Genomic DNA, 27,500 nt, shown 5'->3' on the forward strand with positions numbered 1-27,500 from the left:
AGTGTAAGTGGTCATTTTTTGATAACTATCGGAAAGCTTCTAATTGTGTCGAAGAGCAGGGCAAAAGCAATGAATTCCGCAAGTTTTCCAGAGGTTTTCGACTCAAACCGATCTGCATCGAATTGAGAGCGCCGAATCGTATGTTACGTCACAAAAATCAACTTCTTCCGATTTAGACACTTTGATAACTGAGGCGAAGCATTTTCGCGACGTGTACGACGCAGATTTTCGGCGGATTCGAAGTAGACACGTTGATAACTAGAGGCCTAAGGGTGAGAATGACACAGGAATTGCTTTGCTGGGAATCATGAAAAATATAGTATTAATGAAAGGAGATCTTGTCACGGCAGAAACACAAGTTTTCTTGCAAGTGCAGATATGTCATAGACCATTCCATGTTTCTCCAGGTGGAGGTTAATTTGTGAATTTTGTCTAATCTGCAGAACCATATACAGATTGAAAGAATAAGACACAAAAGCTTTGGGATACAGACAGTCTCTTTTGTGGAATGTTCCCCATTTATGACTGCCTCAGAAAAGTCAGTATAACAAGCATGCACTAGGAGTTAAAGCCTAGAGTATCTAAAAATACCCATAAAAATAGGGGCACTTCAATTCCTTAAACTTTACAAACACGCTTTTTAAAAAAAAAAAAAACATTTAGTTATGATAAGCAGTATGTGTGTGTTTGTGAATGTGTGTATATATGTACTGTGTGTGTGTATGTATGATAATGGGTGTGTGTGTCTTTGGGCAGAGGAGGTAGGTAGGTGGAGCTAAAAGGGGGTGGGGGGCCCTGCCACACTTTTGCCCGGGGTCCTGGCTGGTCTTAGTCCATCCTAAATGGGTGGGGCTTTCTCAAAGGGGCGTGGTCTTGTGCACCACCATCTTAAAAATTCACCAGCCACCACTGCCGTGGTTGCGAAAATTCCGCTAGAGTTAAGCTTTTTGCGTTAGCCGGGTTGCTTTCATATTACAAGTTCCAAAAAAGTTTATTTTGTGCAAGCATTAACCCGAATAGGGCAAAAATCTTAACAACTTTTCGCTGGTGCATGCATGCATTCCCCCATAGAAATCCATATAGAAAAAAACACCCGAGATCTCACAAACATTTTCGCATTCCCCATAAAAGTCAATGGAGAAAAAAAACAATAGCATATTCGCATTAGCAAATGGCAAACATTTACAGTACATATATAATTCAAATCTTAATTAAATATGAATATTACATATACAGTATATGTTTTATCATGTTTTCATCTGCTTAATGGCAAAGGGCTCTAATGCACTTATATATATGTCTATATGTGTGTACATGTATATTTATGTGTTTATATGTGTATACAGTATATGTCTGTCAATACATATATACACAAATAAATACATACATACATTTGTACTGTGTATATACAGTATATATATATATATATATATATATATATATATATATACACAGTATACAACAGAAGTGAGTACACCCCAGTGCAATATCACTTAAATGTAAAATGATTCAAAATTGTATAACCTAACAGTAACTGCATTATGTATTATATTAAGTTTTACAGTAGGGTATTTGCTCTTATGTAAAATTAAAACGAAGAGTTTAGATTTACTATTTAAAAAAAAAACGTCCCCAAAGCAGGAAATCAATGCAACAAAAGTCAGTGCACCTTTCATTACTGAGATTCAAATATTTTATTTTTTTCAATACTTTGCGTGTCCACCTTTATTTTTGATGACAGACTCAATCCTCCTTGGCATGGAGGAAACCAGTGTTGTATACATTTCTGGAGAGATGTTCTGCTCTTCTTCAGAGTTAATTTTTTTAGATGTTCTTTGTTGGAGGGGTTGTGTTACTCTACCATTCTCTTTAAAATACCCCAAAGGTGTTTTACTGGATTCAAGTCAGGTGACATACTTGGCAAGGTCATAGTTTTCAATTGTTTCTCTTTTAGAAACTCCTTTGTGATTTTGGCAGTGTGCTTTGGATCGTTATCATGCTGGAATATTCGTTCCCTGCCAAACTTCTGGAGACTGGGAGTCATCTTGTCAGCCAGTATTTAAGTATATTGCAGGCTTTCATGATGCCATCTATAAATGTAATCTCCCCAACACCTTTTGCAGTCATGCAGCCCCATATTGTCACACTCTCACCTCCTTGATTCACTGTTGAGACTATGCATTTACTGTAATAATCCTGACCAGGTTCACACCAAACATGCTGCACCCCATCTGAGCCGAAAAATTGTATCTTGGTATTGGCCATCTTACCAAATAATGTGCTCCCAGTATACATCAGGCTTTTTTATGTTGTTTAGCAAAGTTTAATCTTGCAGTTTTGTGCCGAAGAGCAAGCAAGGGTTTTTTCCTTGGATGCTGTCCATAGAAGTTGACATGATACAATGTCCTTAGCACTGACTGAGCTGTCACAGAAACTCCAATTTCTATTGATAATCCCTGAGTCAAATCTGAAGCACTTGCCTTAATGTAAATCTGAAGCACTTGCCTGTTGCCTGTTTTTCAGAGCTAGATTGTGCAAGTAGCTCACTGTCCGTGGCGTCATTTTAGGAGGATAGCCACTGAGACTCTGATTTTTGGCACTGTGTATCGATCTATACCTCCTGATTACTACTGCAACTGCGTTTGGACTGATTTTTAGTTGGTCACCAATCTTCCTGTATCCTTTTCCATCTTTGTGACATCTCACAATCACATTTTTTAATTCATCTGGCAATTCCTTTCCATGTGGAGACATGATGCAAACTTGCCCATTTGTCAAAAAATTAATTAGACAATTCTAGTAAATATGCTCATGCAATTAGGCTAATTGGAAATCATAGGTGTACTCAATTTTGTTTTAGTGATCTAACTTGTGTGTCAGTGACCAGAGGTGTATTCACTTTTGTTGCATTAAGTTTCTACTTTGGGGCCTGTATTTTCAATATAATCTTTCTAAAGTATTTCGGCTAGATTACGAGTTTTTTTTAGGTATTGGTGTGCGGGGCTAACAAGCCTTTTTTTCTCACAGCTCACTTAAGACAACGCTGGTATTACAGGTTTTCTTCAAGCTGTCATTAGCCTCAGAAAAGTGAGCGTTGAGCAAAATTTAGCTCCACATCTCACTGTAATAACAGCGCTGCTTATGGTAGCGGTGAGCTGGCTAAACGTGCTTGTGCACGGTTTCCCCATAGGAAACAATGGGGCTGAGCTGGCTGAAAAATAAAACCTAACACCTGCAAAAAAGCAGCGTTCAGCTCCTAACGCAGCCCCATCGTTTCCTATGGGGAAATTAAAGTTATGTCTGCACCTAACACCCTAACATGAACCACGAGTCTAAACACCCCTAATCTTACACTTATGAACCCCTAATCTGATGCCCCCAACATCGCCGAACCCTATATTATATTTATTAACCCCTAATCTGCCACCGCCAACGTCGCCGCCACTATAATACATTTATTAACCCCCTAAACCTAAGTGTAACCCTAACACCCCCCTAACTTAAATATAATTTAAATAAATCTAAATAAATTTACTACAATTAAATAAATTAATACTATTTAAAACTAAAACTATTTAAAACTAAATACTTATAAATACCTATAAAATAAACCCTAAGCTAGCTACAATATAACTAATAGTTACATTGTAGCTAGCTTAGGATTTATATTTATTTTACAGGCAACTTTGTATTTATTTTAACTAGGTAGAATAGTTATTAAATAGTTATTAACGATTTAATAACTTCCTAGTTAAAATAAGTACAAATTTACCTGTAAAATAAATCCTAACCTAAGTTACACTTACACCTAACACTACACTATCATTAAATTAATTATATAAATAACCTACAATAACTACAATTAAATTAAATAAACTAAAGTACAAAAAAATAAACACTAAATTACAGAAAATAAAAAAAGAATTACAATTTTTTAAACTTATTACACCTAATCTAATCCCCCTAATAAAATAAAAAAGCCCCCCAAAATAATAAAATTCCCTTCCCTATACTAAATTACAAATAGCCCTTAAAAGGGCCTTTTGCGGGGCATTGCCCCAAAGTAATCAGCTCTTTTACCTGAAAAAAAATACAATACCCCCCCAATATTAAAACCCACCACCCACACACCCAACCCTACTCTAAAACCCACCCAATCCCCCCTTAATAAAACCTAACACTACCCCCTTGAAGATCACCCTACCTTGAGCTGTCTTCACGCAGCTGGGCACAAGTGGACAAGAGGGGCAGAAGTCTTCATCCGATCCGGCCAGAAGAGGACATCCAGACCGGCAGAAGTCTTCATCCAGGCGGCATCTTCTATCTTCTTCCATCCGGAGCGGAGCAGGTCCATCTTGAAAACATCCGACGCGGAGCATCCTCTTCCATCCGATGGCGACTGAAGAATGACGGTTCCTTTAATTGACATCATCCAAGATGGCGTCCCTTCAATTCCGATTGACTGATAGAATCCTATCAGCCAATCGGAATTAAGGTAGAAAAAATCCTATTGGCTGATGCAATCAGCCAATAGAATTGAGCTCGCATTCTATTGGCTGATTGGAACAGCCAATAGAATGCAAGCCCAATCCTATTGGCTGATTGGATCAGCCAATAGGATTTTTCCTACTTTAATTCTGATTGGCTGATTCTTCAAGATGGACCCGCTCCGCTCCGGATGGAAGAAGATAGAAGATACCGTCTGGATGAAGACTTCTGCAGGTCTGGATGTCCTCTTCTGGCCGGATCAGATGAAGACTTCTGCCCCTCTGGAGGTCCACTTGTGCCCGGCTGGGTGAAAACGGCTCAAGGTAGGGTGATCTTCAAGGGGGTAGTGTTAGTTTTTTTTAAGGGGGGGTTTGGGTGGGTTTTAGAGTAGGGTTGGGTGTGTGGGTGGTGGGTTTTAATGTTGGGGGGTATTGTATTTTTTTTACAGGTAAAAGAGCTGATTACTTTGGGGCAATGCCCCGCAAAAGGCCCTTTTAATGGCTATTTGTAATTTAGTATAGTGTAGGGAATTTTATTATTTGGGGGGGCTTTTTTATTTTATTAGGGGGATTAGATTAGGTGTAATTATTTTAAAAAAATTGTAATTCTTTTTTTATTTTCTGTAATTTAGTGTTTTTTTGTACTTTAGTTTATTTTATTTAATTGTAGTTAATTGTAGGTAATTTATGTAATTAATTTAATGATAGTGTAGTGTTAGGTGTAATTGTATTTTAGGTTAGGATTTATTTTACAGGTAAATTTGTACTTATTTTAACTAGGAAGTTATTAAATAGTTAATAACTATTTAATAACTATTCTACCTAGTTAAAATAAATGCAAAAAAAATAAATAAGTTGCCTGTAAAATAAATATAAATCCTAAGCTATCTACAATGTAACTATTAGTTATATTGTAGCTAGCTTATGGTTTATTTTATCGGTAAGTATTTAGTTTTAAATAGGATTAATTTATTTAATAGTAGTAATTTAATTTTGTTTTATTTAAATTATATTTAAGTTAGGGGGGGTAGACTTAGGGTTAGACTTAGGTTTAAGGGTTAATACATTTAATATAGTAGCGGCAAAGTTTGGGGGCGACAGATTAGGAGTTAATAAAATTTAACTAGTGTTTGCGAGGCCGGAGTGCGGCGGTTTAGGGGTTAATATATTTATTAAAGTGGCAGTGATGTCCGGTCGGCAGATTAGGGGTTAAACATTTTAGTTAAGTGTTTCCGATGTGGGGGGGGGGCTCGGTTTAGGGGTTAATAGATAGTTTATGGGTGTTAGTGTACTTTTTAGCACTTTAGTTAAGAGTTTAAGCCCATTTAGCCCATAAAACTCCTAACTACTGACTTTGAAATGCGGTAGGAGTCTGGACAGGAGAGGGTCTACCGCTCACTTTTTCAAGCAATCGTAATACCGGCGTTATTAAAATCCCATTAAAAAGATAGGATTCACAATTGACGTAAGGGGATTTGTGGTATGCGAAAATCGCAGAAAAAAGTGAGCGGTACACCTGTACCTTCCTGACTCTTAATACCAGCGAGCGTTAAAAAGCTGCGTTGGGACCTCTCAATGCTGCTTTTTAAGGCTAACGCAAGACTCGTAATCTAGGCGTTTGTTTTTTATTGTTTATAATAGGAAATACTTTACTTTTCAACTTAGAAATAAAACAATTTTTGAGAGGTGATAGAATTTTGAATAATTTGAAATTGAAGTGATATTGCCCAGGGGTGTACTCACTTCTGTTGTATACTGTTTATATATGTGTGTAACTGTACTTTGTAATGTATTTTTGATGTGTTTGGGAAAAAAGTTAACCACTGCTCTGAAATCGCGGTAAGGATTAAAGTTTAAATGGTGATTGCACTAGCACAATTGTGATTTCGCTCAGTTTGTAATATCAGTGCAATTAAAAAGGCTTGTGAAGAGTAGTTGGTCACAAGGAAGGAAAGCTCTGGGAAAGACTTGGCCCAAAACCAGCTACACAAACACCACAGCGCTATTTTGTGACCTATACTTACAAATCGTAGATGGCTGATTGAGAGGCGAATCTCTTACCACAGCACGTCGCCTTTTACATAGTTAGGCAGAGGCGTGAAAAAGGAGCGGCCACCATTTTACTTTAAGCTCACAGCGGAAAAAGTGTGCCTCACACTCCACCTGAACACAGCTGAGTCTTAAACTGGACAGGTTAACCCAGATTGCTTGCGGAGGTCACCAACGCTTCGAGACTAATGGAACCTCAGTCCATAGACCTTCCACAAATCTGCAAGTGACATCGTTGCCCCTCCTCAGGTAAAAGGGCCTTGGCAGAAAGTTTTTCAAATTGCCCATTTACAGTGAGTAATCAGCTACTCTCTTAATACCGGCTAATCCTGGGGGAATGTGGTGAGGGTACTCAAAGCCTTATATACTTCTGTGACCCTGTGGGAGAGACATGTTTCTACTTTAAATTTATGTGGATACCCTGAAGGGACATATTCTTCAATCACATGCATATATAGCCAAAACCACAGGCGGAACCAGCATGGACACTTGGTTAGTGCCGGTGTGCACACATTTCCAACACAATTATTAAAAGTTCAGCATTGAGATTTATGAGAGTGGATAGATATTTTACTAGTTTCCCTAAAAGCTGTAGAACCAGTATGGCAGCAAAGTCGAAACAAAAAGAGAGAAGAGCAAAAAATACTGCAGAAATATATGTGGCCCCGCTGTCCCCATCAAGTGCTGAGGATAACTCCACAGATGCCATACATCAAATTGTCCAGCAATTAACAGCGTTATTCCTCCCAAAAATGGATCAATTACAGTCTGGGATGGATTTGCTTGCTTCTGATGTGAAACAGTTTTCCACACGCATGAGTCAAGCATAACAGAGGATTGCTGACCTTGAGGACAGACAAATTGAAACCCAGACAGTTAAAAGTATTAAAATAAAAAGTAGAAGACCTTGAAAGCAGATCGAGACGTAATATCTTTAGAATTGTGGGATTGCCTGAAGCTGTCTTAAATAAAGATCTTCTCAACTTTGTGCAACACCAATTACCCAAACTGCTCAATATCCCGCTAGAAATGCAGCCTATAGCAGTGGAGAGAGTGCATCGTATAGGGCCTGAAAGCATGGTGGCTTATCGCAGGGGGCCTCGGCAAGTCATCTTTAATTAAACTCCAAAATTACCAATCCACAATTGTCATACTACACACCTAGCGACAAATCTCAGAGCTAAAGTTTCAGGATAAAAGACTGTTGATTTTTCAGGATTTTTCAGTGGATGTGACCCGGAGGAGGAGAGAGTTTGCCCCATACTGCTCTAGGCTTCATGGAGAGGGCAGAAAAGTAAGCGTGATGTACCCAGCCAAGTTACAGCTTCATACTTCTTCAACCTGATAGATGTTTGGAGAGTCCGTCACCAGAGAATACACTTGTGTCTCCAAAACACATAATACACTGTCCAGAATAGATTACTTCCTAGTCTCACCTAGATTTTAAACACAGATATTGAATGTGGCCATCCCTCAAATAGTAATATCAGATCATGTTCCCATGTGGCTCAATTTTGAAATGCAATCAAAAAAATTTAGGGCCTCCCACTGGAGGTTCCCCATCTTTCTCATGCACAATTCAGATTTTAAAGCCTGCCTTTTAGCAAAGTGGAATGATTATTCATCTCTAAATGCTTCTAGCAAAGGTAATCCCGATCTACAGGGAGTGCAGAATTATTAGGCAAGTTGTATTTTTGAGGATTAATTTTATTATTGAACAACAACCATGTTCTCAATGAACCCAAAAAACTTATTAATATCAAAGCTGAATATTTTTGGAAGTAGTTTTTAGTTTGTTTTTAGTTTTAGCTATTTTAGGGGGATATCTGTGTGTGCAGGTGATTATTACTGTGCATAATAATTAGGCAATTTAACAAAAAACAAATATATACCCATTTCAATTATTTATTTTTACAAGTGAAACCAATATAACATCTCAACATTCACAAATATACATTTCTGACATTCAAAAACAAAACAAAAACAAATCAGTGACCAATATAGCCACCTTTCTTTGCAAGGACACTCAAAAGCCTGCCATCCATGGATTCTGTCAGTGTTTTGATCTGTTCATGATCAACATTGCGTGCAGCAGCAACCACAGCCTCCCAGACACTGTTCAGAGAGGTGTACTGTTTTCCCTCCTTGTAAATCTCACATTTGATGATGGACCACAGGTTCTCAATGGGGTTCAGATCAGGTGAACAAGGAGGCCATGTCATTAGATTTTCTTCTTTTATACCCTTTCTTGCCAGCCACGCTGTGGAGTACTTGGACGCGTGTGATGGAGCATTGTCCTGCATGAAAATCATGTTTTTCTTGAAGGATGCAGACTTCTTCCTGTACCACTGCTTGAAGAAGGTGTCTTCCAGAAACTGGAAGTAGGACTGGGAGTTGAGCTTGACTCCATCCTCAACCCGAAAAGGCCCCACAAGCTCATCTTTGATGATACCAGCCCAAACCAGTACTCCACCTCCACCTTGCTGGCGTCTGAGTCGGACTGGAGCCCTCTGCCCTTTACCAATCCAGCCACAGGCCCATCCATCTGGCCCATCAAGACTCACTCTCATTTCATCAGTCCATAAAACCTTAGAAAAATCAGTCTTGAGATATTTCTTGGCCCAGTCTTGACGTTTCAGCTTGTGTCTTGTTCAGTGGTGGTCGTCTTTCAGCCTTTCTTACCTTGGCCATGTCTCTGAGTATTGCACACCTTGTGCTTTTGGGCACTCCAGTGATGTTGCAGCTCTGAAATATGGCCAAACTGGTGGCAAGTGGCATCTTGGCAGCTGCACGCTTGACTTTTCTCAGTTCATGGGCAGTTATTTTGCGCCTTGGTTTTTCCACACGCTTCTTGCGACCCTGTTGAATATTTTGAATGAAACGCTTGATTGTTCGATGATCACGCTTCAGAAGCTTTGCAATTTTAAGAGTGCTGCATCCCTCTGCAAGATATCTCACTATTTTTTACTTTTCTGAGCCTGTCAAGTCCTTCTTTTGACCCATTTTGCCAAAGGAAAGGAAGTTGCCTAATAATTATGCACACCTGATATAGGGTGTTGATGTCATTAGACCACACCCCTTCTCATTACAGAGATGCACATCACCTAATATGCTTAATTGGTAGTAGGCTTTCGAGCCTATACAGCTTGGAGTAAGACAACATACATGAAGAGGATGATGTGGTCAAAATACTCATTTGCCTAATAATTCTGCACTCCCTGTATACTGGCAAGCCTCTAAGGCAGTAATGAGAGGAGAAATCACATCCTTCACAGCTAATTTTTGTAAACTATGGCCTAGATTTAGAGTTCTGCGGCCAAAGGGGTGCGTTAGCTACGCATGCTTTTTTTCTGGCCGCACCTTTTAAATACCGCTGGTATTGAGAGTTCACAGAATGGCTGCGTTAGGCTCCAAAAAAGGAGCGTATAGCATATTTAACGCAACTTCAACTCTCGATACCAGCGGTGCTTATGGACGCGGCCAGTTTCAAAAACGTGCTCGTGCACGATTCCCCCATAGAAAACAATGGGGCTGTTTGAGCTGAAAAAAAACCTAACACCTGCAAAAAAGCCGCGTTCAGCTCCTAACGCAGCCACATTGTTTGCTATGGGGAAACACTTCCTACGTCTGCACCTAACACTCTAACATGTACCCCGAGTCTAAACACCCCTAACGTTACACTTATTAACCCCTATTCTGCCGCCCCCGCTATCGCTGACCCCTGCATATTATTATTAACCCCTAATCTGCCACTCCGTAAACCGCCACTGTTTACATTATCCCTATGTACCCCTAATCTGCTGTCTCTAACACCGCCGACCCCTATATTATATTTATTAACCCCTAATCTGCCCCCCACAATGTCGCCTCCACCTGCCTACACTTATTAACCCCTAATCTGCCGAGCGGACCGCACCGCTATTATAATAAAGTTATTAACCCCTAATCCGCCTCACTAACCCTATAATAAATAGTATTTACCCCTAATCTGCCCTCCCTAACATCGCCGACACCTAACTTCAAACATTAACCCCTAGTCTGCCGACTGGAGCTCACCGCTATTCTAATAAATGTATTAACCCCTAAAGCTAAGTCTAACCCTAACACTAACACCCCCCTAAATTAAATATAATTTAAATCTAACGAAATAAATTAACTCTTATTAAATAAATTATTCCTATTTAAAGCTAAATATTACCTGTAAAATAAATCCTTATATAGCTACAATATAAATTATAATTATATTATAGCTATTTTAGGATTTATATTTATTTTACAGGTAACTTTGTATTTATTTTAACCAGGTACAATAGCTATTAAATAGTTAAGAACTATTTAATAGCTAAAATAGTTAAAATAATTACAAAATTACCTGTAAAATAAATCCTAACCTAAGTTACAATTAAACCTAACACTACACTATCAATAAATTAATTAAATAAAATACCTACAATTACCTACAATTAAACCTAACACTACACTATCAATACATTAATTAAATACAATATCTACAAATAAATACAATGAAATAAACTAACTAAAGTACAAAAAATAAAAAAGAACTAAGTTACAAAAAATAAAAAAATATTTACAAACATCAGAAAAATATTACAACAATTTTAAACTAATTACACCTACTCTAAGCCCCCTAATAAAATAACAAAGACCCCCAAAATAAAAAAATGCCCTACCCTATTCTAAATTACAAAAGTCCAAAGCTCTTTTACCTTACCAGCCCTGAACAGGGCCCTTTGCGGGGCATGCCCCAAATAATTCAGCTCTTTTGCCTGTAAAAAAAACACATACAATACCCCCCCCCAACATTACAACCCACCACCCACATACCCCTAATCTAACCCAAACCCCCCTTAAATAAACCTAACACTAAGCCCCTGAGGATCTTCCTACCTTATCTTCACCATACCAGGTTCACCGATCGATCCAGAAGAGCTCCTCCGATGTCTTGATCCAAGCCCAAGCGGGGGGCTGAAGATGTCCATGATCCGGCTGAAGTCTTCATCCAAGCGGGAGCTGAAGAGGTCTATGATCCGGCTGAAGTCTTCATCCAAGCGGGAGCTGAAGAGGTCCATGATCCGGCTGAAGTCTTCTATCAACGGCATCTTCAATCTTCTTTCTTCCGGATCCATGTTCATCCCGCCGACGCGGAACATCCATCTTCACCGACAACTTCCCGACGAATGACGGTTCCTTTAAGGGACGTCATCCAAGATGGCGTCACTCGAATTCCGATTGGCTGATAGGATTCTATCAGCCAATCGGAATTAAGGTAGGAAAATGCTGATTGGCTGATGGAATCAAGTTCAATCAGCCAATCAGATTGAGCTTGCATTCTATTGGCTGTTCCGATGTGGGGGACCTCGGTTTAGGGGTACATAGGTAGTTTATGGGTGTTAGTGTACTTTAGAGCACAGTGGTTAAGAGCTTTATAAACCGGCGTTAGCCCAGAAAGCTCTTAACTACTGACTTTTTTCTGAGGCTGGAGTTTTGTCGTTAGATTTCTAACGCTCACTTCAGCCATAACTCTAAATACCGGAGTTAGAAAGATCCCATTGAAAAGATAGGATACGCAATTGACGTAAGGGGATCTGTGGTATGGAAAAGTCGCAGCTGAAAAGTGAGTGTTAGACCCTTTAATGACTGACTCCAAATACCAGAGGGCGGTAAAAACCAGCGTTAGGAGCCTCTAACGCTGGTTTTGACGGCTACCGCCCAACTCTAAATCTAGGCCATAGAAAGCAGAACTCAGAAGCCTTAGCTGAACAAGTCCTAACAAATTACAGTAACTATTTAACTAACCCTACTTGAAAAAATAGGATAGCTTATTACAGTAAAAAGAAAGCGAGAGATGCATACCTTTCCTTAATTGACAATGCACACAGAGTTAGCACACAAGGGAAATATTACCGTTTTGGTACTAAGACTGGTAAATTACTGGCAAATCTCACTAGGGTTTATAGCCCTAGATCACATGTTTCGGTATTAAAAGTGGACAAAGACAGAAAGACTAAAAATAATGACATTGCAGAAGGTTTCCAGAAATATTATAAAGTGCTATATACAAGCCAAACCCCTGATGATTCCCAGCAGCGAAATTTTTTGGGAGAGGGTGACCTTACCTAAAATGACCACAGAACAGTCGAATAGTTTAAACGCACCTATAACACCAAAGGAAGTGTTATCCTCCATTAAACACGTGAGTCCGGGAAAAGTGGCAGGGATGGACGGCTTACCTATAGAATACTACAAATTATTACAAGTAGACTTGGCCCCAACATTAGCTGACCTATACAGATCCTACCTTTTAACAACTGTCACACCAGCTGATATCTTTACAGATGCAACCATATGCGTGATACCAAAAGAAGGCAAGGACCCAGAACTTCCAAATTTGTACCACCCTATATCCCTACTTAACTGAGACTACAAGATTCTGACCAAGGTACTAGCTGACTGACTTGCCATTTTAATGCCACACATCATACACTAAGATCAATCGGGATTCATTAATAATATGTCCTCAGTTGCGAACATCAGAAAAGCGTTGCTGGTGCTTACCCATTACAAAGACAAAGAACAAAAGGGCAAAATAACAGACTTAGCAAATGTCTGCCTTCTCTCGCTTAATGCTGAGAAGGCATTTGATAGGGTAGAATGCCACCACTTAACACATTCCATGAAATTATTTGGTTTCCAAAACGAATTCCTGTCACTAATACATAAACTATACACTACTCCTAGAGCAAAGGTGATGGTTAATAGACAATTGTCCCATTTCCTCACACTAGAGAGGGGCACAAGACAAGGATGCCCGCTGTCTCTGCTTTTATTTGATCTGGCTATAGACCCTTTAGCATGTATGATTAGGAGGGAACTTGAAGGCATACAAATTGGCAACATGGCCACAAAAATTTAATTTTATGCAGATGACATGCTGTTATTTATAAGGGACCCCACTAGAAATATCCCTAAGTAATTACTTTTATACAACAATTTGGAAGTTTCTCAAAATTAATATAGATAAGTTGGAAATAATGTTGTTAAAACAAGATTCCCCTAACAATATTGAGGGATGGAAATTTAAAACAGTTAATGATTCTTTTACTTATTTGGGTATACATTTTTCAAAAAATCCTGCAAAACTGTATGAATTAAACATTTCCCCCATCATTGGAGCATCAGAAAACACTATTAAAACCTGGATGCATCTTCCAGTATCCACCTCGGGCAGAGTAGGACTACTAAAAATGACACTTTTCCCGAAATTTTTATATGTTTTACAATCATTGCCTTTACTGCTCATCAAAGCAGACATCCAAAGATTGCATGCACACCTTCATCTGGTGTGGTAAAAAACACAGAATCAGCATGAAGAAGATGTTCCAACCTCTCAACAGAGGAGGCATTAGGGTACCAAATGTATAGCTATATAATTGGGCTTCTTTGGCAAATATATCAATAGACTGGATAACAGACATAGGCCACTTCACAATGCTGGAATTAGAAATAGAATTGGTGTCGCCGGTAGCTCTGGGATACCTCCCATTTATAGATCTTAAAAATGCGTCAAGTATAATTAAGGATAATGCAATATTCAGAGACCCGGTGTTAGCCTAGAAAAAAGTTTCTCAGTGGTGGAGACAGAAAGGAGGGGGAAATAGACATCTTCCCGCTATGTGGAAACTTGAACTTTATACCAGGGTTTAGTACACATTTAAGATATGGACATCTAAGTGTTTGAGAACCGTAGGAGAACTGCTAGATATTCTTCAGAAAACAATTATCCCATACAGACAATTACAGGATAAGTACAATCTACCTGACCAGTTTTTTGGACATCATTACTTTGATCCTAGTTTTGTGAGCTATTTCTGTGGAGCAGAAGTGCAGTCAGCCGGGCGGCTGTGAAGTCCCAGTTCACTTATATTGCACCTGGAGGTGCTTTTCTTTTTGTAAGTGTGTTTTAGCTATCTTACAAATTTGCCTTATCATACAGTACTAGGCTCTGTTGGTCCATTCTATCTTACCAGAAACAGAGCTGGAGAATAACACCTTTGATCTCCTTTGGTTTGGATCAAAGCTTGTTATCGTACACAGAGCTGGACTACTGCCTTAGTTCCAGCCTGCCACACTAGCACCATAGGGTGCATCATGCTTGTGAGTACCTGTTCATTTTGCTATATCTTGCTCTTGTGCTGGTGATATTAGGCCATTATGGCTCCTCTGTGTTTTCTCCTTCACATGCCTGCTGCCTTTAGACTGGAATTCTTTTTGGGACTTTTCTGTTTTTTACACGTTGATTTATGAATATTTGTCCTATTGTTATTTTGTGATTATAACATTGTATATGCTATTTTTGTGTATTTTGCTCATTAGGTTTTGCGAAGCGCCCCCTATGGGAGATTTACACTAGTGTATCTCTTCCTTTTTTTCTCTAATTAATCTGATTTGGTCAACTATAGGGGCTGTTGATTCCATTTTATATATTAATTGTTGAATTGTTTATAGAACCTTTGGTCATATATATTGCCTTTATTGATATTAAAGGGACAGTCTAGTCCAAAAATAACTTTCATGATTCAGATAGGGCATGTAATTTTAAACAATTTTCCAATTTACTTTTATCACCAAGTTTTCTTTGTTCTCTTGGTATTCTTAGTTGAAAGCTTAACTTAGGAGGTTCATATGCTAATTTCTTAGACCTTGAAGGCCACCTCTTAAGAATGCATTTTAACAGGTTTTTCACCACTAGAGGGTGTTAGTTCATGTTTTTCATATAGATAACACGGTGCTCGTGCACGTGAAGTTACCTGGGAGCCATCACTGATTGGCAAAACTGCAAGTCTGTCAAAAGAATAAATAAAGGGCAGTCTGCAAAGGCTTAGATACAAGATAATCACAGAGGTAAAAAATATATAAATATAACTGTGTTGGTTATGCAAAACTAGGGAATGGGTAAACAAGGGATTATCTATCTTTTAAAACAATAACAATTCTGGTGTAGACTGGCCCTTTAAGATGCTTTCAACTTTAGAAAGAGCTAGCAAGAGGTTGTCAACCAAACACTCTGCATCTTACCCAGCCTTACCCAGGTTGTCTTACCCAGCCCACCTCTGTCTCTCGAGTCTTCATTCAATAAGTTGGAAAATCTATTAAAAACTGAACATAGACATTGGTGGGATCTGGATACACTCAAAAAGTATAAAGAAAAAAATCAAATCCCTAGGGGCCTTAGAATGTATAAACATTGTTCATTCAAAAATAATGAAGAATAATATTGAAGACTGTTTATAGGTAGACATCTATGTACTGATGTAGACACATATTATAGCATGTGTCCATGCATAATCTGCTGTATATTCACCCACTAATGTGCCTGAGGACTATGTGTACTCAAATGGTTCGTGTTGAAACTGTGCTTGGTTTTACAACTACCCTTAATCTATGTATCTTTAATGATGTTATCTTAATATTTATGTTCTTTTGAACTTGATTTGACCCGGGGGGGATTGGGATTACTGCTAGCTCTGCCCCCACCATACAACTTGTGGTTAGGGGATCTCTTGAGCCCTCTGCATACTCACGGCAGAGTTAGGAAGTCTCTGCCACACTGAAGCGACAGGGCCTCTTAATATCCTACAACTCTATCCCTATTTAATTACCTTTCACAGGTTCCCCCTGTTATAACCCCCCTTTTTTTCACTCTATAATACAATCTCGTCATGAAGCTCTGTACTTTAAAGACTAAAAGCCTAAACTCTCCAACTAAAAGGAGCTTATTGTTAAAATACCTTCAGACCCAACACATTGATTTAGCATATCTCCAGGAGACCCACTGGACCGAGGACAGAGCCTTTAGATTTAAATCACGATGATATCCAGTCTCAATCTCATCCACTTTTCATAAGTAGGCTAGGGGGGTGACGATACTGGTAGGGAACCAAGTAGCATATGAACACATATATACTGAATGTGACTCAACGGGCCGCTACATGATCTGTGTGTGATGCCTAAACTGCGTAGTGTATACCCTGGTTGCTGCTTATTTGCCTAACATTAACCAAGCTAGTTTCCTTAGGAAGCTGCTCCTGACTGTAGATAGAGTAAAACAAGGACACATCCTCTTGGCTGGAGATTTTAACATTATTTGGGATCCCAAGAGGGACAGGAGAGGGAACACAGCACAAGCAGGGGATAGAAATAGGGATATCCTATCTCAGAGGTTCAGAAAATTGATAGCCCAACATGACTTGCATGACACTTGGAGGGCTTTGCATCCAGATACTTGCAACCATACTTTTTATTCAGCCCCGCACTATTCCTTCTCCAGGCTGGACTATGTCTTTTGTGACCCATGGGCGATGCAGATAGTACGTAGCTCCACTATTGTGCCATGCATGTGGTCAGACCATGACACTGTGGTGGTCAGCTTAGACCCGATGGCTGTCCAGGAAGGGCCCAGGAGATGGCGTATGCCAGAGTAGTCCAAAGAAATCTTTGATTTCCTAAGGATCAACATAATTGGGTGAACATCGATACATACAGTTTGGTCCGCTTTAAAGGCCTATATGAGAGGTATCCTTATAAAAAAGGAATCTCAGTCTAGAAAAAGAGGGGGTGAGACCCTGGCACTGCTGTATAACAGATTTGTTAAAGTCAGGGAATGCGTTAAGTTGGATACCTCTCCTTCAAATGTTGAGGAATGGCAGTCTCTGAAGGCCTAAATCCAAAACCTGGAACTGGAAAAAGTTCAGAGAAACCTTAAGTACCTGAAGATGAAGTTTTACCACAATGGCAACAAGGCAGATCACCTGTTAGCAAATAGGCTATGCCAAAAAACAGCAGGATAGCTTATATCCAAAAAGGAGAGGGGAGATGTTTTTCCCCTAAGGATGTCGGAGAAGCTTTTGTAGACTTTTATAGCAGACTTTATCAAATATCCTCCTTGGAGCAGAGGCAGACTCTCCCTAGAGAGGAAATAGTAAGGGCCTTGCAAGACCTTAATCTACCTAAGGTCTCCGTTGAAGCGGAGGAACTACTATCTGCCCCAATAAATATTGAAGAGGTGACTCAGGCGATTAAGGAGTTGAAGCGCCATAAGGCCCCGGGGCCTGATGGTTTCACCTTCATTTTCTACAGGAAGCTCTCGGCGGAGATCAGCCCCATTTTGGTCTTAGTTTATAATTCGGCCTTTCAAACGGGGCACTTCCCCAAAGAGTATCTGGAGGCAGAGATCATGACCATGCCCAAATCGGGTAAGGATCCAAGTCGCTGCGAACGTTATAGGCCTAAATCCTTGATACATGTGGATATTAAGATGTATTCAAAAATATTGGCTGGCAGGATGAGTAGGGTTCTCCCCTCCTTGGTCCATCTGAACCAGGTGGGCTTTGTCCACGGCCGGCAAGGCTCAGACAACATGGGCCGATTTTTAGGCATACTTACTGAATTGGCTTCTTTGGGGCTCCCACTAGTCACCCTGTCCTTGGAGGCAGAAAAAGTGTTTGACAGAGTACGGTGGGAGTGTATGGAGGAGGTCCTGAGAGCCTTCGGGTTCCCAATTTATCTTATCACAGCCATTATGGCTCTATACTCGAATCCCTCAGCTAGGGTTCAAGGGAAGGGATTCTGCTCTAAACCCTTCGATTTCATGAACGGGATCAGTCAGGGGTGCCTGTTGTCTCCCCTTTTCTTTGTACTCATCATTGAACCTTTGGCAGCTATGATTAGAAAGTCAGGCAGAGTACAAGGCTTGCTGATACATGATACTCTACAGAAGCTCGCATTATTTGCAGACGATCTTACACTATTTGTCAGAGAGCCTGAAAGCTCATTACTGGCAGTATTCAATATTTTTGGAAGGTTTGGAAACCTATTGTATTATAAGCTTAACTATACAAAGACGGAGACTTTGGCCTTAAATCTCTCTTTGGCACAGCTTTCTCACCTAAGAGAGACCTACCCATTCAGTTGGTCTACCAGCCAGTTGAAACACCTGGGGGTCATTCTCTCATCCGATCCTAAAAAAGTAATTCAAGCCAATTACGACCCACTCCTCAAAGAATTTGAGACTCTTACTGCTAAATGGTCCAGATTCGAGATCTCGTGGATAGGGAGAATTCAGTCTGTAAAAATGACGTTACTACCTAAGGTCACATATCTTTTTTGATTCATTCCACTAATGATCCCGAGCTATACCTTAAATCACTTCCAATCTGTTATAAACAGGTTTATCTGGCAGGGCAAACCCCCGCAGATTGCGATGCAACAGCTGCAAAAACCTATCCTAAGTGGGGGACTTGCAGCCCCTAATGTCTGTACTTACTATAAAGCTGCCATGCTATCTCATATAGCGGCTCGGGGGACACCATCTGAGGACACCAGATGGAGGCAGCTTGAACAAGCTGTACTTCCAGTGAGCTTACTCCTTGAGAACCTCATTTGGATCCCACAACATGCTGACACTCTCACGGGATTAGACAACCCTGTTATCAGGGCCTGCATTAAGACATGGAGGGAACTCCAAAACACAGCACGGGTCACACCACACCCATCCCCTGCTCACTCTGTCAGGGCGCTGTCGCTCTGCCTACCAGGCTCTCACCCATAGGGGTAGTCTTCATTGGGCATAAAACATATCCAGCCATCTTTTTTCCCATTGTATCATTTCTCTAGGTTGATTTTCTGAAACCCCCACGCTAAAATCATGGAGATTAATCTAAAGTATTCAAAGTGGTATTTCTTAGGTATATCCACATTTAATAATCTAGAAGCCCGTGCCACAAGCTTCTAGATTATTAAATGTGGATATACCTCAGAAATACCACTTTGAATACTTTAGATTAATCTCCATGATTTTGGCGTGGGGGTTTCAGAAAGATCAACCTAGAGAAATGATACAATGGGAAAAAAGATGGCTTGCTGGCAAGCCATACCGTAAGTCCCTGACAATCCACTATCAAGTGATACTAGACTCGGAGGGGTTTGTGAAGGCGTTCCATGTCCTGGAGTGGAAAAGAGAAATGGGGCAGGTGCACACTGAAATAGAATGGCAGAAAGCCATACAATTTATGAGAACAGAGATACATTGTGTTACGTTATATGAATTATTTATTAAACTAATGCTGCGCTAGCATAGGGTCCCAGTCCAACTACATAAGATGTTCCCCAAAATTCAAACATGTGCTGGAGAGGATGTGGCCAGAGGGGATCACTTTCATATTTGGTAGAGCTGCAGCAAACTAAGGGAAGTTTGGGATCAGGTAGCGAAGGTACTAGTTCAATTGGGCTTGGTTCATAGACTGACACCAGATACTGCTCTTTTTCACATAGGGCTAGGGAAACTGACTTAACTTGAGAAGGTACTGTACATTATCATATACGCGTAGGACATATTTTCCTTGTTCTAGGTTACTGGGACTGTTTTACTTTTTTAAGCTGTTTAACTGTGTTTCTCCTCAAGTAATACATTTACTTTGATTTATGAGTGCTTGGAAGGTTTGCTGTTTTTTTCTGTCGTTGATCCACTAAATTGAAATAATCTGCTTTTAAAAGCTCCCCGCACTTGTTGAGTTGTACCCCCTTTTTTTCCCTTCTACTTGCCCTGTCACCTTGGTATACACTTCTCTTATCATCCAGAACTTTTTCACAATCACCTGTACGTTATTATGTTAGGCAATTGAAGACATTTTCTAAGCCTCCTAACACTCTGAGGGGAGATTAAGAACCAGGTGGCGAATAGTATTTCTTCTGTGTTAAGAATAACTGGTACCAAAAGTCCCACACACTATGAGTAAAACTGTGCGACCCTGAAGGCCGACTTACCGCGTCCAGTCCTTGGGGGTGATCTGTTTCTGCTCTGGCCTCTGGACACAGGATGCTATCTGTCCTTATTCATCGGGAACTCTTCTTTTTATCCTGCAATACCTTATCGCCCATGGTGCCCAGGAACTCCTTGAGTCTGCCAGCTGTACGTCACTGTACTGACCACGCCCTCTTCAGACGCGTGCGGCTCACTTGATTGGTCGTCGGCCCTGGACGTCACCGCCTGGTATGTGCTCTGGTCCAATCCACGGAGGGAGGGGGGAGGAGGCAATCCACTGAGGGGAATGCCTGCGTCCGTGTTCACTGCGAGGGAATCCGGTTAGCAATGAATACAAAATAAGGAGACAGGAGCACCGGCAGATGAAGAATACAGCGTTTATTTCCAAAATAACACTGAATATAGTAAAGCATAAAGTTCATAAATTTGACATAAGACTTCTTGGCAATGCTTCAATGAACACTGACAGCAGCTGGTTGTCCAGATGTATGATATAAAGGGCAAAAATATCTGACGCATTTCAGCTTCTTCAGCAGTAGTCTTAGCTTATAAATAAATTGTAAAAACAAGCGCCCTTTTTCAAGGGCTAGCCCTCATCCCATTGGACAACCAGTTGAGCCAATTCCTGCTCATTGGCAATTACAAGCAAGTTACACATGTATAAACATACAGATCTATTTCATAGATATATTCCTATTTACAAATTAATACACCCTTTTCCTGGGGTTCTATTCATCTACAATAAATACTTATTTAAGAGTACACATTTCTAGATAAACATATTCCATGTACTTTATTGCGCTAAATTGAACACTCCTTCGATAACAATGTTAAGTGTACTGAATGACATACACTCATGTAGAGGCAAAGGGAGGATTGTAGATAAAACTATGGCATCTATAACAGGTGAAAACTACCCGTATGTTGTGAATGTATTGTCTACAATCAGCCACTTTGTGAGCCAATGCTATCTGTGGTCCCCTCAGTTACATATCTTTACTAAGCTATCCTAGAACTACTCAGAACTTATAGTCTGTATGCCTAATTATTAGTAGCCTGTGGAATAGAACTCAAGATAGTGTGTGGAAAATAGAGGTCTGTTTACAGGGGTATATGAACCCTATGTAATGAAACAACATAAAGAGCTATCCCTTCTGTTTCCTATTTGGGCTGTTAATAGACTGTATACCCTGGGATATCCTAAGACTGGAGATCCTGATACGATGTATACATAACATAGAATGAGGTAGCTTGTGTTGTATAGATAGGTAAAGTAACCTACAATTTCAAGTTTTTTGTGGGGTTATTTGATCCATGTACAGTTAATTAATTCCTCATTTCATGAGGTAAGCAAAAAGCTACAATTTTTGACAATATGTTGAACTAGTGCCAATAGTTTATCAGGTCAAAAGCAGAGTTTAACCCTGAAGGTGTTCTGGTCTTCAACTTGAAGATCCAGAACACCTCCTGTCTGCCTAAGGCCCTTTCCCTGTCCCCTCCTCTTGGGGGAATGGGAACACTTTCAATGGCCATCCACCTGAAACTCTCAGCACTTTTTTCATGTCTTTGTGCAAAATGTTGCACTAAAGGAGTGCTGGATTTGCCATTCCTGATTGTGGAGAGATGTTCCCTTATGTTTTTTCTATGAAACTTATTGACATATAAATCAAGCATAGACAATTACTTGTAGATGCAGTGGGAGTAGAGATAGATACGTTACAACAAGATCTTGATTTACATAAATCCTCACCTCAATTTGAGAATTTAAGGATCAGCACATATGATAAAGCTGATGAATACCAACAACAGATTATCATGAATAAAAATAAAAAATTAGAGAGGGATAATGAAGATTATTGCAAAGGACAAGTATATTCGTATAATCAAAATAATAAGTCTAACACTCCGAATCCGTTTAGGAATTAGAACATTAGTACCAGATCTAATTCGAATGGCGGTTGACAAATAGTGGGTAATAGACAGAACAGAAATAACAATCAACCATTTAGTCATAACACTATACAATATCAGAAAATAACCCCACAACCCTACCCCCCTAGGAATAGAAATCATTTTCCCAATAGACAACATCAGGAATTTGCCAAATCCTCACACTATCATCAGGCCAATACATCCCCCCATGTGTCACATTCTAATTACAGTAATGATAGAGGGGTTATAACTGGAGTAACAACAATAGAAATACTAGAGATACTGATCAGAGAATACAAACATCCTTTGCACATAACAATAGATATCAAGCCCTAGCAATAGGTGACAATGAACCTACTACTAATGCGGCCACTACATCTTCTCACCCACATTTTTTAGGGGTGACTCCTTACCATCAGGATCCACCTGTTTGGCAAGCAACAGTAGGTCAGTCATTACCCCAAAGATTAAAAAGACCTTTCGGAAACGGGGATCCAGAGGAAAGTCCCTCTACCGCAAAAAGGACAAATTACAAAAATTAAAGAAAGGGATTTTTAATCTTTCCTCTCACCATTTATCTGATGAGGAAATAAGGGTCTTAGGTAGGGGACTTTCCTTTAGCCCTTCCAATACTTTCAACTTATATGAAATTTTCGTACATGTTAACTGTTATACAAGAAAATTGTCACTTAAGAAGTACTTTGCGGATAAACAAAGTACAATTTCCAGTTGTAGACCTATCATTACGGATGTAATAGAAACACATGTCAGTGAAGGATTCATTGTATATGAACCTCACACTTTGATGGAAGATTTATTTGATGCTTATATACATACTAACCTCAAACCTAAATCCTCTTTTGTCCCCCCTAAAACCAATACGAACCATATTGATATTTTTTGTAATTTATTCCTTGATGACCTAAAGAAATTATCTAAATAGATGAAAAAATTAAGGTATTAGAAAAACCTTAGTGCCGGGGAACTGAAAGCCCTATCCAGTCTTGCAGGTAAATCCAATTTGGTCATCAGGCAAGCGGATAAGGGTGGGATGTGGTAGTGCAGGATTTGTCAGATTAACTAACAGAAGCAAATAGAATTTTGAACAATAAAGAATATTACCACATTTTATGTGGAGATCCTGCTATAAAATTCCAAAAACAATTGGGAAACATATTACAATTAGGCTATGAATAGGGGATGATCAGCAAAAATGAAAGATATTTTTGTCTCTCCAAGTATCCTAGCACAGCTTTCTATTATCACCTCCCCAATATCCACAAGGATCCTGTGAAACCCCAAGGATGGCCTATCATTGCAGGAAATGGGAGCCTGATTGACTCCCTTTCTGCTTACATAGATGTTTTTTTACAGAAATTTGTGATTAGTCTTCCATCTTGTATTCAAGATTCCACCGATTTACTGTTGAAAATTAAAGAATTACGCTTGGATGATGAGTGTTGGTGGGTTTCCTGTGATGTGGGGGCACTCTATTACAACATTAAGCCCGATTTAGAGATCAATACGGTACATACATATTTAGAACAAGATCTCTATATGCCAGAATAACAGGTTAGTTTAATTATTGAACTGATTTTGTTCATTTTACAACATAATTTTATATACCAAAGTAGATATTATTTACAAATCAAGGGAACGGCCATGGGCACCAGGTTCGCACCTTGTTTTGCAAATTTGTTTATGGGACAATTCGAACAACTATACATTTATGCTTCCCATTTTGCAGCAAACATGGTGTTCTATGGCCATTATATAGATGACCTCCTATTTATATTTAGGTCCGGCGATGGATTAGTTTCCTCCAAGACTTTCTTTAAAACCGTCGATTGTAATAGTCTTCTTCATTATAATAGCAACCAACATCTATGCTGGATAGATTTTTGGAGAAAGAATATCCAGAGGATTTGATTAATAGAGACCTCAATGAGGTCAGAGGGGAGGATATAAATAATTATTTCATCAGAAAGGACAAAAAGAAGAGTGATTTTAAAAATTCTAACCCTCCTTTGTTTATAACCAGATATAACTCCAACAATCGGGAGATTAATAATATCGAGTTGTGTTGACCAATGATCACACATTGGAAAAGATCCTTGGCCCCAAACCAAAGGTGGTCTATAGAAGGGCTACCACCTTCAAAACCACTCTAGCCCCTAGTAAAGTTGTGAAAGACAAACAAATGGGACAAACCCTACTTTTTTAAATTATAGATATCCTACTAACAAAATATCTAAATGCTATAGGAAATGTTGTGGTATGTGTGACTCCATTTCACATAGAACATAATCATTCACATCATATACAACTAATGAGACATTTAATATAAAAGGTTTCATGATGTGTGAATCTACTTTTGTGATCTATTTGCTAAGCTGTATATGTGGGGCCCAATACGTAGGGCGTACCTGCCAGAAGGTTAAAAAAATAAAAAAAGATGGGGGGAGCATGTGTGTAATAATAAGAACAATTCTAAAGCTCACAGCGTCTCCAGACACTGTCTATATTCACACAAAGGGCAGAAAAATCCTATAAAAATTATGCCTATTGAGTCTATTTCCAGAGCACAAAAGGATGCTTTTCTGACACTCAGAAAAGAGAATCCTACAGGATTAATAAACTTAAAACTCTTCAGCCTAACAGCCTTAATAAAAATCTGGATATGGCAGCGTTTTCTTAGGTCCCTGGTAGGGCTTTATATTTTAATATGGCAATGTGTATCTAAGTATCTGGGAGGTTTTTTATATTTCCCTATTTTCCCATATATGTTATTTGCTTTCCAATAGGGATTTACTTAGATATTAGACTAGGGCATATCACTTCTGATGATTTTATATAGTAAAAACTTTAAGAAGCTATATACTGGCATAGGTCACTTTTTGATCATGTTCTGGTATCAGTCACCACTAATATGTAAGGAATACACATCTTACCATGTAGCCGGCACTCATATATACATCACTCTAGATTTCAATAGGGCACACATATCCTTGTATGATCTTGTGATTGGCATTTATATCACTTTAGACTTCAGTACACAATGTAATATTATTGCTAATAATTAGTTGTCACATGATGGTATACACATACCTTAGTTACATACCAAGAGGGACCTTGTGCAGGTGCAGCATAATTTTTTGTGAGTATTTACATAGTATTATAGGCACATTATTTGTAGTTACTGCTCATTATTAAAGGCACATTATATATTGATATATTTTAATTGGTATGGGTCCTAAGTCCCAAGTCTCTGTCACATATTTTTATTATAGTATCACAAATAGGGTTATTTGGGTCACACACATATGATTATCACTTGGTTTTATTATTTATTATTTTAGTATAATTTCTCTGGGCTCAGGTTAGTTGGCTGCATCACGCAGGCTTTTTCTTTCAATACACATATATGCACTTTGCATCATAATTCCATTCTATTATGTTTGGATCTTCCTCTACATTAGGTGATATAGATTTAGCATTATGTTTCTACTAATATGGGTTATCACGTATCAAGATCTGCATTTTTATTTGTAGCATACTATTATACCTGGCACCAGGTCAATAATAATTATGATTTTCAATTAGGTGTTATCACATATTAAGATCTGCATTTTAATATGTAGCATACTATTACACCTATCACTAGGCTCTAGAATCTCTCTTTTGTATTATACACACTTATTTTTATCCTTAGGTATATACTTAGGGCACTGACTTCTCTACTCTAGATCTACTCCTAGATTATCTGATTGTAGTCATTATTACTGTTGAGTATAGTTAGATGTCCTTTATATGCGATTGGACTTCTAGCTGCATGACTAATATTTGGGTCATCATAAATTGGTGGGTTTAGGGTAACATTGGCTCCTTGTAGTTGTTAATCCGGAGTCTAGTCACTCCTCTCTGACAAATATCGTTATGACACATTGCCCTGTAGTCGATCATTGGCTATAAGTTTAGTCACGCATGTAAGCGATGATGCAAGAGACATAGGATGGATTGTTGACCAATAGGGAGCCCGTTGTTTTTACCGTCTCAATCTTTGTTTGAGTGATGAACTGCGATTGGGCTGGGGGTTACACATCCCTTTTATCACTTATAGTAGAAAGCTTGTGAGATATGATAACTAGTGATGTCGCAAACTTAAAATTTTCCATTCGCGAACGGCGGACTCGAACTTCCGCTACTGTTCGCGAACGGGCGAACTGGGCGAACCGCCATTGACTTCAATGGGCAGGCAAATTTAAAACCCACAGGGACTCTTTCTGGCCACAATAGTGATGGAAAAGTTGTTTCAAGGGGACTAACACCTGGACTGTGGCATGCCGGAGGGGATCCATGGCAAAACTCCCACGGAAAATGACATAGTTGATGCAGAGTCTGGTTTTAATCCATAAAGGGCATAAATCACATAACATTCCTAAATTGTTTGGAACAACGTGCTTTAAAACATCAGGTATGATGTTGTATCGATCAGATAGTGTAAGGGTTACGACCGCTTCACAGTGACAGACCAAACTCCCTGTTTAACGCACCGCAAACAACCGCAAACAGTCCTGGCACTAGTGGCACGCTGGCCTGGCAACTAAAATTAAATAACAATAGCAGACTGATGTAAAAGTTTTTTTTTTAGAAAATTTACACTAATGTTCCCTTAGGCCCTTACACAGGCTGGCACTAGTGGCACGCTGGCCTGGCAACTAAAATTAAATAACAATAGCAGACTGATGTAAAAGGTTTTTTTTAGAAAATTTACACTAATGTTCCCTTAGGCCCTTACACAGGCTGGCACTAGTGGCACGCTGGCCTGGCAACTAAAATTAAATAACAATAGCAGACTGACGTAAAAGTTTTTTTTTTTTTTTTAAATTACACTAATGTTCCCTTAGGCCCTTACGCAGGCTGGCACTAGTGGCACGCTGGCCTGGCAACTAAAATTAAATAATAGCAGACTGATGTAAAAGGTTTTTTTTAGAAAATTTACACTAATGTTCCCTTAGGCCCTTACACAGGCTGGCACTAGTGGCACGCTGGCCTGGCAACTAAAATTAAATAACAATAGCAGACTGATGTAAAAGTTTTTTTTTAGAAAATTTACACTAATGTTCCCTTAGGTCCTTACACAGGCTGGCGCTAGTGGCACGCTGGCCTGGCAACTAAAATTAAATAACAAT

This window comes from Bombina bombina, chromosome 1 (genome assembly GCF_027579735.1).
Source record: "Bombina bombina isolate aBomBom1 chromosome 1, aBomBom1.pri, whole genome shotgun sequence".
NCBI lineage: Eukaryota > Metazoa > Chordata > Amphibia > Anura > Bombinatoridae > Bombina > Bombina bombina.